Source organism: Amblyomma americanum, chromosome 7 (assembly GCF_052857255.1).
Source record: "Amblyomma americanum isolate KBUSLIRL-KWMA chromosome 7, ASM5285725v1, whole genome shotgun sequence".
In the NCBI taxonomy this organism is placed as follows: Eukaryota; Metazoa; Arthropoda; class Arachnida; order Ixodida; family Ixodidae; genus Amblyomma; species Amblyomma americanum.
Window position 1 is genome coordinate 79,178,949 of NC_135503.1, and position 14,874 is coordinate 79,193,822.

General features: G+C 50.1%; 1 pseudogene; it reads right to left on the minus strand.

Annotated features, from left to right (window-relative positions):
* LOC144097846 (3'-5' RNA nuclease TATDN2-like) overlaps nt 1–3,883 on the minus strand; it is a 40,512-nt pseudogene extending 36,629 nt beyond the window's left edge.
* Nucleotides 3,884–14,874: the final 10,991 nt, after the last annotated feature.

Below are 14,874 nucleotides of genomic sequence, written 5' to 3' on the forward strand. Positions count from 1 at the left end.
GCCTACTACCGTGACTCCACCATCGATGACTGAGGACGGCGGCGGCCTGGCCCTGGACGAAGGATGCGGAGGTGTTGTGGTTCCTACCGTCGTGCTGAAGGCCACAACCTCGACTACCGCCCTGCCTACTACCGTGACTCCACCATCTATGACTGAGGACGACGGCGGCCTGGCCCTGGGCGATGGATGCGGAGGTGTTGTGGTTCCTGCCGTCGTGCTGAAGGCCCCGAGATCGACTACCGCCCTGCCGACTACCGTGACTACACCATCTATGACTGAGGACGACGGCGGCCTGGCCGTGGACGAAGGATACGGAGGTGTTGTGGTTCCTACCGTCGTGCTGAAGGCCACGACCTCGACTACCGACCTGCCTACTACCGTGAATCCAGCATCTATGACTGAGGACGACGGCGGCCTGGCCCTGGACGAAGGATGCGCAGGTGTTGTGGTTCCTACCGTCGTGCTGAAGGCCCCGACATCGACTACCGCCCTGCCTACTACCGTGCCTCCACCATCTATGACTGAGGACGACGGCGGCCTGGCCGTGGACGAAGGATACGGAGGTGTTGTGGTTCCTACCGTCGTGCTGAAGGCCACGACCTCGACTACCGCCCTGCCTACTACCGTGACTCCACCATCTATTACTGAGGACGACGGCGGCCTGGCCCTGGACGAAGGATGCGGAGGTGTTGTGGTTCCTACCGTCGTGCTGAAGGCCACGACCTCGACTACCGCCCTGCCTACTACCGTGACTCCACCATCTATGACTGAGGACGACGGCGGCCTGGCCCTGGACGAAGGATGCGGAGGTGTTGTGGTTCCTTCCGTCGTGCTGAAGGCCACAACCTCGACTACCGCCCTGCCTGCTACCGTGACTCCCCCATCTATGACTGAGGACGACGGTGGCCTGGGCGTGGACGAAGGATGCGGAGGTCTTGTGGTTCCTACCGTCGTGCTGAAGGCCACGACCTCGACTACCGCCCTGCCTACTACCGTGACTCCACCATCTATGACTGAGGACGACGGCAGCCTGGCCCTGGACGAAGGATGCGGAGGTGTGGGTGCTACCGTCGTGCTGAAGCCCTCGACATCAGCGACTACCACGCTGCCGACTTCTGTGAAGGCCTTATCCATGTCTGAGGACACTGATGGCCTAATCCTGGATTGAGGGTGCGGAGGTGTTGTAGTCGCTGCCTTCATGCTCACACCCACGACCTCGGTGAATACTGCCCTGACGACTCCTGTGACGCCGTCATTCCTTGCTGATGACGCCGGCGGCCTGCCTCTAGACGAAGGATGCAGAAGTGTGGTTGCTACCATCATGCTGACGCCCATGACATCGACGACTACCCCCCGTCGACTCCTGTGAAACCGTCATCCCTGGCTGACGACGCCGGCAGCCTGGCCCTGTACAGAGGATGCGGAGGTGACGTGGTCGCTACCGTTATGCTGACGCGCACAACCTCTACGACAACCGTGGCCGGTATGGTGACCTCGGCGACACTGAATTCCGACGTGTGCTTCTTTCGGGGCGCCATGCCACCGCCCGAGGTTGTGCCCCTGGTTACCGACCCTGGTCGACGGTGACATCGCCACAAATATCTATCTTTTCTACATCGAACTGTGTAGTGACCTTGTCGCCTGTGGCACTGGGCGCCGCGACATCATCCTATCTTCAGCATTAATTCCTGTGTGGTGCCCACCATCACCACCCGCAGGCACGATGTTTCAAACAACCGTCCCAATGACGCCGGTGACGGTGGCACTAACGACCACTGGGAAAAAGTCCACATGCTGCGTGACAGCTCACGCTGAGAAATTTAGAAGAAAAAGGTCGCCCTCACAGACGCTACCTATCAAGCTGACTTTGTGTGAGTGGGAGGGCACTGGTAGAGTAATCAAAGATCATCAAGAAAAGTGCTGAAAGACTTTCCTGACAAAAGTAATGATTGCATTTGTAGAGCGCTTCATAAATGGCCACAATGAAATAAAGCTGCTTGTACGGCCACGGTTCATTAACGCCAAGATTTTTTAATTACTTTAGATTGGGGCCACCGCGCGCCTTCGGTCTACACGGAGAGTTCTGAGTAAAGCCCATAGTTCCACACCTGCGCGTCTCTCGCAAACAACCTCAAAAGCGCGGAAGTCACTGTCCATATAACACCACCGCTGCGACTGCCGAGGACTCCTAGCATTGCGTATCCCCGAGCCCACCAAGAAAGCACGCGTGGCGCAAACAATGGGGTGGGCATGAGGTGTCGCTCAACCCTGCCTGACGTTCTGACGTTCCCATGCCAGCGGCTTCCCATGCCGCTTTCGCGGAAACATGCGAACCTGAGTTTCCGGAAGTTCCCTTTCTTTTGCTGCCATTCTCAACGGCACCGAAGCGTCGTGGGGCTCGTTTCCTGCCGCCGCCATCTGACACTTCCGCGACGAGCCAGCAAATTAGTTATCCTGCCAGTTAGCTAGTACTCGTCATGCCTCGAGAAGTAAGGTGATGTAGGTCAAGCAAGGTCATGAAGAGTGTCTTTTCCTTGTGAGAATTTCCCTTTAAGTTGCAGTTAGTTTGATCGTCTCCGTGACTCAGCTTCTGTAACTCGCGGTTAGCGCTTCTATATTCATGTAAATATAATCGTCGTCTACATCATCTGGCATTGTCAATCATCTCCTTCAACACCGCCGAATAACCACGTCAGAGTGGCCACTGCCAAGGACGCTACCAAGAATAAAGACTGCACCACGGCTTTCATACCGGTAAAACATTGGAGCTTAGCCTAAAGAATAGGATCAAATTAACGCGTAGCCCATGGAAAACATTGAGCGCTATCAATCACGATAGTTGTGAGTAAGCTTCTGAAGGCGGACCAAAATAGCACGCCCCTGTTGAAAGGCAAGCATTCGCATCGAGATTTATTCTGAAACTGTACCTGTTTAAATGTCGACAGGTCGCAAAAGTTCGCCACGCAGCCATCATAGCAGTCCGGAAAAGTGTCGCAGTGTTTGGTCCGGAACTCAGCGTAGGACCCACGGTGGCTGGCTTGTGACGACAACTTGTAAGGCCACTGTTTGACTGGCTTTGACGTCACTTTTGGGGTTGTTTTCTGGGCAGCCTCTGTGGACACGGCTGCTGCCTCCCTGCAGATGGGGTCGCATGGCACTTCAGCAGAAGAGCTGGTTGATCGAGTGACTTGTTTGCGCTGGAATGGAACCTCTGCCGGTACTTCGTGCTGACAATAGGCGACTAGCAGGGCACCGGCGTCTGCTTCATCGTGCTGTGAAGAGGAAATAGCGCACGCAGAGACTGAAAACGAAGACAGGGAAACTGCCTGCAGAAAATTGACTCAACCAGTTACGCATGTTGAGAGACATCCATTATAATATGCGCAGCACCTGTTAACCATTCTGCAGAGGGGATCTGGGTGCAGTGATAAACAAGAAGTCAGTCTGTCGTAAAGGTTACCGCTGTGAGAGTCACAAATTAATGATTATTCGTCCACAAGGCAGTTGTCTCAGCAGAGGTAATAGATGCACCGTAACATACTTGCACCAACCTTTGAACGAATGCGTAGAAATTGAAACAAATGTGCCTGAGAACTGGTATTACTGCTCAGGAAGGCAGAAGGAAATGAGAATTGTGACTTGAAAGTATCCAGACATAAGGTTGTCCGGACGTTCGCGGTAAAATTGTAGTTTGCAAGAGAAAGCTAAGTACCTTGTCTGCCTGCAAACAGTGGGTCCTGTACGTGCTTGGACCGTGCCAGACGAGTGCGCTTCTGAGCATGTGAATCTGGAAACCGGGTGGCGACCCGCATGGGTGTTCCCCGAAAGACGAGGAAGGCTTCTCACCCCCAGACTCGACGTCTGTTAAATCACAAAATACCATTAGCTGTTTTTGGCCGCAAAAGTTACGGTGCTCTCTGAACATGTAAATTGAATCGCCGAGTAGTTTTGCAACCATGAACAAAGTGCACCTTTGAGGATATGGACGACAGCGAGCGCCGAGCGGCGGCAGTGCGTAACCACGCACATCCGAGCAGTGGCAGACGAGGCGAAGCTTTCGATAAGCTGCACTGTACTGCGACGTATGCCTGCAAAACCGAAGGGGCGAAATTTGAAAAAAAAGAGGTACACCTTCCTGCGCATTTATAGATTGGAAAACGGGAAGGAACTCGGGCGTCACACTGACAACTGCAGTGTTAAGGGGCTTGTCATTGTCGGAAACAATAACGTGATCCGATCATTACGCTGAGAACCGCGTATGTAACGGTAATCACAGAAGTAAAACATCTCTTAGGCCTAGCTAGGGTTGTAAGGAGGTAAGAAAGAATACAGATATATTAGAAAGTGACTGGTACAGCCCGATACACGACTAGCAAAACCGTGGCTTAGCAGCGGAAATGAATAAAACTCTACAACGCCCAACCCTCGCCCCTCCCCCCCCCCCCCCGCCCTCCTTCCAATATCGCTGAGAAGAGTCCCACACTGAGGCACAGACACTCACTTATATCAGGATTTTTTGAGGCCAATCTTGCCAAGGGTGGGAACTTTGGGCGTCGATGTGAAGCGTCGATGAGCTACTGTTCCACACGGGCTGTACCCTGATGAGGCATATGCGCACGGCAGGCCAACTGTCGCGATACATCAGACAGGACCTTATGCATGTCGCCCTGCGCAGAGATGGCACATTAAACATGTGCCTAAAAACATCTGTCGCTAACCAGTGCTTACGAACGTGCAATAAGTCTGGTGGTGAACGTAGTCAGAAACATCCCAGATACAGGAATATCCGACGCAAGGTTCAACAAGGCGACAAGCAAAATATCAATCAGGTAACGTGCAGCCCTCAAGCAACGCGCGAATGCGGGGTTCTAGCGCTCTGCAATTCCGCAGCCATCTCAGGGCCAACACACACAAGCGGTATATTCCTGACTTCATAACTAACGTCTCGAATCCTCTGAAGCACCCCATCAATACTCGTGCCAGACAAACGCAGGTTTGAAAAGTGACACCATGAAGGACCGTTTCTTATGCATTCTAGCTCACTGTATGAACATCAAAATGTCTCAGTAACAGTCAAAAACTGTGCTATGCGCATTCATGATGGATTTTAAAGAGTACCTCTCTAAACGTAGGCGGTTGTCCAAGTTTTCCACAAAAAACTCTCCTTGAATCGTTGAAGGTGTACCGCTGGTCGATCCAAGCTATACGAACCTAGTTAATGCACTCAGCGGAATAAAGTAGCCGAGGTGGCAGCAGACTTCCGCTGATGACCCATACCTGGCGACAATATAGCTGGTGGTACGTTGTATTCGAAGTCGTAGCGCTAATGCTTGCAGTATTCTCGGCAAGCAGGTCACAGGGAACCTTTAAGGACAAGCTGTTAAAGTACATACGCTTCAACGCTGGAAGGCGTGTTCGCCCGCTTCTTTCTCTGGCAGAAACTGAACCGAAAGACACGTGGTTCGGCAGCCAGCTTTAGAACAATCTTGTGGGGTTATGTGCGTGTGTGTGAAGGAGGATGGTGGGGATACAAAAAAACGGCGAATGTAATAGCTTGATCCTAAGCGAAGATACATATCAGAGCTGAAATGATTAAACTTTATATTGAACGGGACACGCGCACAGAACGTAGAGGCGCTTACTTTATCGCCGCCGGTACGCCAATTTAATCTTTTCCTCTCGTGGAGACGGTTGAAGAAAGATCGACATTCTTAGAGATAAGGGACTGTCCGCTACAGTTTACGCCCCTTATTTAGTGTGTTCTGAGCCATGATTCATTGGTCATGAGCGCCGACGTTCTAATCGTAGCAACCACTATGTGTGCTTGTAGCCAGTAAGGGGCGTCGTTTTTAATGGTGGATTGCGTTCACTACAGCAGTGTTTTTTTTCTTCCTGAACAACATTAAAAGCTTTGAATTACGGCGCGTTTTAGTCAGGATTTGACGAATAAGTACCGGGCGCTTGTCAAATGCTCAGGTTCTGCTTTTTTCAGTGCATTCCGGTAGTTAAGACGCCGACGAAGCTACCAAATTTTGGGAAGGCGAGAATGCTGTTGCGTCGAACTTCTACAGAGATGTTGAGGGTCGGGCTGTCGAAAATGCTACATGGCTCCAAAGCAGACACTGTGGCCTGAAAATATTTCACTCACCTTGAACGTTTTTAGTGCCGTGTTAAGATATTTTCGAAATTGGCCATATTCGCATCTTTGAGCCGCCAGTCTAGCAGGTTGTTGTTTTTCAGCGCACGAGAGCTTTTGGCCTCTCAGTTAAACTAGATTTGTTTGAAGCTATATTGCTGCGTAAAGGACAAAGGTGACGCCATTATCGAATGAAGCCAAACTAGACCAGTGACACGTTTTGCCCTTTCAATGGTGACACCACCCGTGGCGATTTGCAACGGTAAACCAACTGGCGCGGGATCACGACGCAGGACAAATGATTACTAGGTACTGAAGTAACTAAACAGCTTTAACTAACAGGCAGCATTCATCTTTTGCCGCGGTGGCTGAGTGGTTTCGGCGCTTGGCTGCCGGCCTAAAAGACGCGGGTTCGATACCGGCCGTGGCGGTCGAATTTCTATGGAGGCGAAATTCTAGGCACCCGTGTACTGTGCGATGTCAGTGCACGTTAAAGAACCCCAGGTGGTGGAAATTTCCGGAGCCCTTCACTACGGCGTTTTTCGTAGCCTGAGTCTCTTTGGGACGTTAAACCCTGTTCAACCAAACTAATCATTTTTTTTTCAGAGGATAAACATGTTCATCAGCACGGCAACCGCTGGCGACATTTACAGGCATAATGCTTGAAAACGCATGCTAGCAATAGAACGACGCACTTATTCGGCTGGCTAAGGGAAGTTGAAATAAAATTGCTGAATAAAATTGTCATTTTTGCTTCATGTCTTTTCGGTTTCCTCCGCGCGTCCCTCTGTAACTAAAATGAGGCGCTCAAAAACTGAGACGGCTGATGTACATGTAGAAGCATTATGACAGAGGACGTGGGAGCGTGTGTCCTCGACGCTTCGCGAAGCGTTGTCGCCGACAGCCGACGGGAATGGATGGCACCACGCGCATGCGCGGAAAGAGCAGGCCTCTGTGCATGCTTACTGGGTATGCGCCTTTGCCGCCGATGCTTGTCGGATCTCGACGGCGGCGCTTGGCAAAGCGCGGAGGCCACGCGCTCCCGCGTTCCCTGTCATGTTGCTTCTACCTTTAAACTAAGTTTGGACTGCTTCAATCCACGTCCCGTATGATGGCAGCAATATCCACAGGCACTCAGTCATTCTGTTCATCGTAGTCGACATTATTAACTTATATCTGATCTAAGTGCAAAATTAATGCCGACATTATTGCACATCATTCTCCCATCAAGTTCTGTAACAATTCTTGGTGTGACGCATGATTCACATTAAAAATTTTCCTTTCACAATAAATCTATTAGGAAAACAGTTGCATTTGGTATAAGTGTAATAATTAGCACGCGTTATTATATTAAACAACATGATTACTCTTCGGCAGATATCATGTCAAGCGCTTGATTGTTTCCAACCTAGAGTGCATCCAGTTGTAGTCAAGTGCTCGGAAGCAACCTGCTGAGCATGTACAACGGAAGAACCTCAGATCCAGCAGCAGAACGCATGGCGGCGTTTCGGATGTCATTAAAGCAGCAGAGTTCATTAATATAGCTAGAGGGAAAGCCGGAAGCCCTATACTTCATTCACCATGAAGGGGTGCCGGAATGCCGGGAAGAGTTTTTTAATTTGATTTTGAATTTTTAAAGTTTAACGTCCCAAAGCAACTCTAGCTATGAGGGACGTGGTAGTGGAGGGCTACAAGATAATTTCGATCACTTGGGTTGTTTAACGTGCACTGACATCGCACAGTACTCGGGCATCTAGTATTTAGTAAATTGGCTGTTGGGAACGGAAATGGCGTAGTATCTGTCTCACATCTCGGTGGAGACCTGAACCGCGCCGTAAGGGAATGGATCAAGGAGGGATTGAGAGAAGAAGGAAGAAAGAGGTGCTGTAGTGGAGGGCTCCGGAATAATTTCGACCACCTCGGGATCTTTAACCTGCACTGGCGTCGCACAGCACACGGGCGCCTTAGCGTTTCGCCTCCATCGAAACGCGGCCGCCGCGGTTGGGTTCGCATCCGGGTACTGAGCCACCGGGCACTGAGCCACTGAGCCACCGCGGCGAGTTTCTATAGCATTTCGCCTGGATCGAAATGCGACCGCCCTGTCTGGGATCGAACGCGTGTCTTTCGGGCTAGCAGCCGAGCACCAAAACCACTTTTCTGGCATGGCCATTGTTATAGGTATAAAACGTGGATTTGGCCCTTAAAATGCAATCTTCTCGACGTAAACTTCTTGAAGAGGAATGCTGTGAAAGTTTATATACCATCCTAACACCGAACTTTCACTTGCGTTAAATCTGTTGAAGTAAAAGACGGAGTATTGAAATAACTTAATTTGCGCTCAGGGGAGAACATCGTGGGGCAACTACCGATTTCGAGATAGTCTGCGCTTGCGTCCTAATACAAGCCAAGCCAAGCACGTTGTCCCGGCGTTCCCGCAGTCGATGAAGTGCTCTTTAAGAAAGTCGCATAGACAGTGGCGCGAGCTCAATGATTAACGCGTCCAGCCGATGATGCCGTCAATGCTACTTACGTTGAGTTGAGTTGTCACAGTCTCGGCTAGACCAGTGCTATACAGAGCTCGCAGAATTCGCATAAATCCCGTAATTAGAGACAACCTTCGGGAATATTATCGCGGCAAGATGCTTCCGTTACTTTGAGACGCCCTGAAATGCTCTGTCGTTTGCTGGTGCGTCGAATATGTTGTAGTCGCTGACCCAACATCAGATGGTACAGTCTCTGCCAAAAGTAACCAGACTGCATGGTTTGCTTCTCGTTCGTATTGTAGAGCCTTTACAGCTTTCCCACTGGTCAAAGAGATCTTGTAAGATGAGGACAAGCCCAGTTGACAGCTTGCCACAGTGAATTAGAGCTTGAAGGCTGGAATGAGAGCTTCAATATACTACTGAGAAGCAAACCGTGCAGCCTGGTTACTTATGGCAAAGGCTGTACAGACAGACAGACATACAGAAAAACTTTATTGAGCAAGTGAGTTTTAGACCCAGCTGGGTCCATGGGCCACTGCGCGGTCCAGCACTGCATCAAGTAGGTCATGCCGGGACATGACAACGGCAGCCCGAGTCACCGCAGCAAGCTGCGATGTCTGGTATGCAGACATGAGCAGGACCCCCCAGTCCTCCCAGCTCGAGATGGCGTGCTGTCCCCGCGGGGGAGGGTCAGCAGGGAAGCCGAAAAGGATATGGGAGAGTGTTGCGTGGGGGTCACCGCATAGGGAGCATGCAGGGGATGTGCCGCAATAGTGGGATAAAAGCTGAGGGGATGACAGAGAGCGGGTCTGGAGGCGTCTGAAGAGGATCTGTTGGGAGTGCGTAAGAGAGGGGTGGGGAGGAGGGTAAGTCCGATGGTCCACACGGGGGTATTTGCGTGAGCTCCGCAAAGGTGTGCGCCCGCTCCCTCGAAAATCCTGGATCGAGACTGTCCTGAGCCCGGCAAATCAAACCTCGGGCCTATTTATCGGCAGCCTTGTTTTCAGGGTGCCTAGAGGATGTCGAATATAGTTCGCGTTTCCATCATCACCACCAGCCTGTTTGCGTCCTGTGCAACGCAGTAATCTCTAATTATGCCTTTCCTACATCAACCGCGACTTCCGCATCCTAGCAAATGTTCTCATGTGATCTCCCCAGTTGACCCCCTGTCACTCCCTGGCTGTACAGGCTGGCCCAGATAAAATGCATCAAGATTTAAACAAAAGCAAAACGCTGTTCCGAACTGATATGAAGCGAATGTTGTTGGAGTTATGCAAAACTGCTATTTTTCTCATTTCGCCTGCTTAATAATTAGTCGGCATTAAGTAATGAACTTTTTAATGCACTATTAAACTTTGAGGCATGAGATGGAAAGTTTTCCATCGCAATGAAAGTAGTCCGATCCAGGTGCTCCCGACGAGGTATCCTTGGCGTAACCCTTTTTATTCGGCAAAAACGAAAGCCCGCGAAATAAAAAAAAAACACTTCACAGCGTACTCTGTGCGCCCGAATGCGCCGTGATTACAGCGCTCTCATCCGTTACTTGGAAAAACGCCGCCTGTCTCACGCTCCACGCTGCCTACGAAAGGGCTTCACGTTGGTGTTGGCATAGCGTTTGTAAACATTGCCTAGAGGGAAAACTGGCGCCACTGTCCTTGCGAGTTTCTTACAAGTGCACTTCATCCGCCGCAGGACAGCCGGAAGACTAGGTAGTAGGTTCCGTTTTTGGCCTGGCTTGTAGTGTTAGGCCGAAAGTGTGGATTGTACCTCGAAATTGGTAGTTGTGCCTCGACTCTCTCCCCTGTGTGCAAATTAAATTATTTCAATACCGCGTTCTCACTTCTACAATCTATTTAACGCAAATGAAAGTTCGTTGTTAGGTAGTTACGGAAACTTCCACAGCATTTCTTCAAGGTTTGCCTCGAGAACAGTCCTATGTTACAGCTGAACTCACATTTTGTGGCCGACACTAGTCAAGCCAAGTAAGAAGCTTCGTCTTCCCGGCATTCCTGCGTTTCTCCACGGTGTATGAAGTGTAGCGCAGCCAGCTTTCCCTCTTTGTGTGAAGAAACTCTACGGCTGTTGGTTCCGAGCTAAGCGCCAGCGGCTGCTTGCGAGGCCCTGAAAAAGCACCTCGTCAGCAGCCGCTGTGTTTTTTCTCGGAACCAACAGCAACGCGAACCATGTCTGGTGCCGCGCAGGAGGCTCGAAACAGGCGGCGTTTCTCCAAGACACGGGTGAGAGCGCTGTATTCGCGGCGCATTCGGGCGCACGGGGCACGCTGTCCCTAGGTATATTTGTGGAATTTCGCGCGCTCTCGTTTTTACCGAATAAAAAGGGTACGCTAAGGCTACCTAGTCTGGAGCGTCTGCATCGGACCAATTTCATGGCGCTGGACCGCTCTCCAATTCACACTTGACGGTTGAAAGCAGTATATAAGGGGTTAATTAAATTAATCCAATGCCGACTAATTATTAAAATAGGCGGAACGAGAAAAATACTAGCCGGTACATTACGTAACTCCTAAAAACATTCACGTGATTTTATCCCGTAAAAATGTTTCTGTTGGTTTTAAATCTTGACACGTTTTAGCTTGAAGACTCTGTATATGATTTCTTTTTTTGTTTGTAATCGACTACGTTAACGTAACAGACGTTCGATTACGTGTTCTCAACAGATGTATAATGAGTAATGACCGCTCTCTATTTCCGCTGATATTAACTCAAGCTGATTCTCTATTCATATGGGATTTTCACTGCACCAAGTCGACTCCCGCATGGATCTTGGTGATAAAGCTCCTCCAAAAAACAAACGACTTTTTTTTACCTGCAGAAACTGCACCTGGCCTGTGAGGTACAGCCCCCGTCAAAAGCATATAATAGCCCAAGGGGTTTGCTTCTAAGCTGTTTAGCGGGGCTCCCTAGCACATCCCAGACAACACCAAACATCCCGAGGACACCCTGATTTGATTCAGAACGTCTTCATGCCGTCAAGCTGCCGCGCGCCATCGAGGTTGTGAGCGCCATGGTGGCGCGCGACCCCCGTGAACACGGCAGACTCCCTGGGAGGCCTCGAACCTCGGCCGGTTCCTCCCATTGACCTGCTTCGCACGCGCTCTTTCAAGGGCGGACGGGAGTGCGCGCGACGAAGGCTGTCTGCGCGCTCCTCGCGGTCGGGCGCCGTCGCCAATGGCGCTCTTGCGACACGAACGGGCAGCTAGCTGCTTGGGGATTCTGCGTTCGGGGCTAAAGCCTACCGGAAATTCGCGCTTCTGGCCATTGTGTTTAAAAACAGCGCATACGATTAGGGACAAGAAGCAGAAGCTCACAAGGAAAAATGGTAGGCAGTATAGACGCAGAAGGGCACAGCATTCCATAGAAATCCACAAGGCGGCATGACACGTGTCTTGCCTCTCGCCTTTCGTGCTACTTTTAGCCGTGCAACAACACCAACTCTTCCAGCTTATTTACACACGGTCATGGACGTATTGATTCGGATGCCTTCTAATGACAAAAAAGCCAAGGCTACGATTTCTAATTTGAACAGTTTTCTATGCATTTTAGACCCCCGACACATCCCCTTCTCAAAGATTTCACTCTGTATAAGCCGAGAGCCTGCAGGGCAGGGGAACTCTTGTACCCATTGTTTTACTGGTGGGTACGCGGCGGCATACGTCAAATACACCTCTGCACGTATGGTATGCGGTCGGGGGGATACAAAGTGGGATAATAATCGTCAACGTCAGACAGATAGAAAAGAAAAAGCTGAAATCGATGAATGAACTGTTTACTGACTTTACAGTAAGTGGACTCGTTTATATTGGAAACTAAGAGGCAGTATTGTTCCTAAACAATTCCACTTTGTAGAATTCTCGGAAGTCAATCAGCGCAACACTCCTCCAGGCGGGACGCGGCGTTTCGTCTGCCAACGGCGTTTACGCTGCTGCCCCAAAGTTCGCCGAGTCGAATTTTGCGGCAGTTTGTTTCGCGCGAAATACGAAAACTCATTTCTTGATGTCGGTTCGCTTTAATGAATCCCAGGAGCTTGAAATAGAACGTTTTAGAACTGTTCGTTTCTCGGCGCCGGCATGACCAGCTTCTATCCCAAGCTTTTGCCCGACCTGCCCACGCTACTTGCATCATTGCGCAATATTTTTGAAAAAAACGAGCCGGTTGGGTGCGCAGTGAAATGGAAGTGGCGGCACTTAAGCACGCTAGAAACTCGTTGTGTCCAGCTACCGTGCTTGCGTACTTCGATCTGAATGCCAAGTTGCGTTTTGTATGTGACGCTTCAGCTCACGGTCTTGTTGGCACAGCGGTTTTTCATGGCATAAGCGATGAGACTAGACCTATCGGATATTGATCTCGAAAGATGTTAACAACAAAAAGAACTTTTGTATCGAGCATGAAGCAGTAGCCCTCGTTTAAGGCGTCACGCATTTCCGGGATTTCCTTTTTTGCAGAGAGCTGACGACGATGACCAACCATGGCCCATAGTACAACCTTCTACGGCAAGGTCAGCAGACATCCTGTGTGGAGACCATGCGAATATTTCGGCTGAGAGCCAGTAAATACGAGCAGGTTGAAATGATGCTCAGCTGCGGTGCACTTAGCCTGTCGCTTCGCTCATTGCAGCAAACGGTGACAGACACTGAAGAATCTATAAGCAAAACTTGTCTTTATAAGTTACTAGTGGGGCAAGCCAGGGGTTTACCTAAAATGGAGTAGGAAGTGTTGTTCCGTGTCTTCAGGTACATAGTCCAAGGCCTGCACTCCAGCTCTCATGCTGAACGCAGGGAAATGGCACACTACTACAAAACGCGGGTCGAGTCGTGCGCTGAAGAATAATTTTTGCGGTAGGTACATCGGTTAGTGGCTTCCAAACAGGCACACGGTAGATTGCAGAGTTATACGAGGCACATCGAGGAATCTCAGGAGAGAAGGGGCAAGGTCGAAATTTTGGCGGCTGGATGCTGACCAGGAAATCCATTGTGTGCCGTCGGAAGCTGAAACGGTGTCTAAAAATTACCACTGCCGCCGGCACGACAGCCAATTAGCTGGCTGGCTGCCGATGCAGGGTATAGTAACGACTTATAAATTTACGGGAGCTTTTTGCAAAAACTTGAACTGCTTACCGTCTGCCACGTAGCAGACCACTAGCAGATCATCTCAGAACAGGAAGCCTGCCTCAACAGACAACTACAGCCCCCTTTCGTAATTATGTAGCATTTCCCAGTTCTCAAAATGAAAGGCTTATGGCCAAGCTCGGACGGAGAGACAGACAGACGTACGGACATGCATACATACACACACACACACACACACACACACACACACACACACACACACACACACACACACACACACACACACACACACACACACACACACACACACACACACACACACACACACACACACACACACACACACACACACACACACACACACACACACACACACACACACACACACACACACACACACACACACACACACACACACACACACACACACACACACACACACACATACATACATACATACATACATACACAGACAGGGGAACTTACAACGCAATTAAATTACCGATCGGCTCTGGCATGTAAACCTACCCCTTACAGGCGAGTTATCTCAACCTGCTTCGCCGCTATATTTTTTCTTGCCCGCTGGCTCACACTTTCTCAAGTGCGCTCGTCTTTCGCCGCTTAGGTCTTTCCGCTTTGAAGTTTGATGCTGCGGACCGTGAAACACGTGCGTTTAGAATGAACGGTTACAAACCAAAGATACAAAACGCAGAGAAAAGACAATATTACTCCAGCGCTTTAACTGCAGCTTGGGTTACAACGACGTACTATTTTGCGTGCATAACCGCCACATCCCGGCAGCAATTGCAACGATCGGCCACGGTTATTACCGAAGTCGTTCAGTTAATGCCAAAGGGAACGATAGTGTCACCGAGTCTTTACTTGGAGGAAAGAAGCCGTCTAACTGAACACACGACAATCGACGCTACGACTGGCTTGCCAATGCGCAGTTTCTGCACGCAAAGCTGTCTTTTCTTTTGGCTGCTAGCAATGGTCAAGCAGTGGAATTATACCTCCTGGCGTTTCAGTCTTTTTGACCATACCCATCAATTCTGGACAAAAGCATTTTTGTGTGGGAAACCGTTTATGAACGCGTTATTTTCATATAATGTAAGAGTTCACTATGACAGTCAATACGTCCGCTGATCACTCAACGGCAATCTTATATT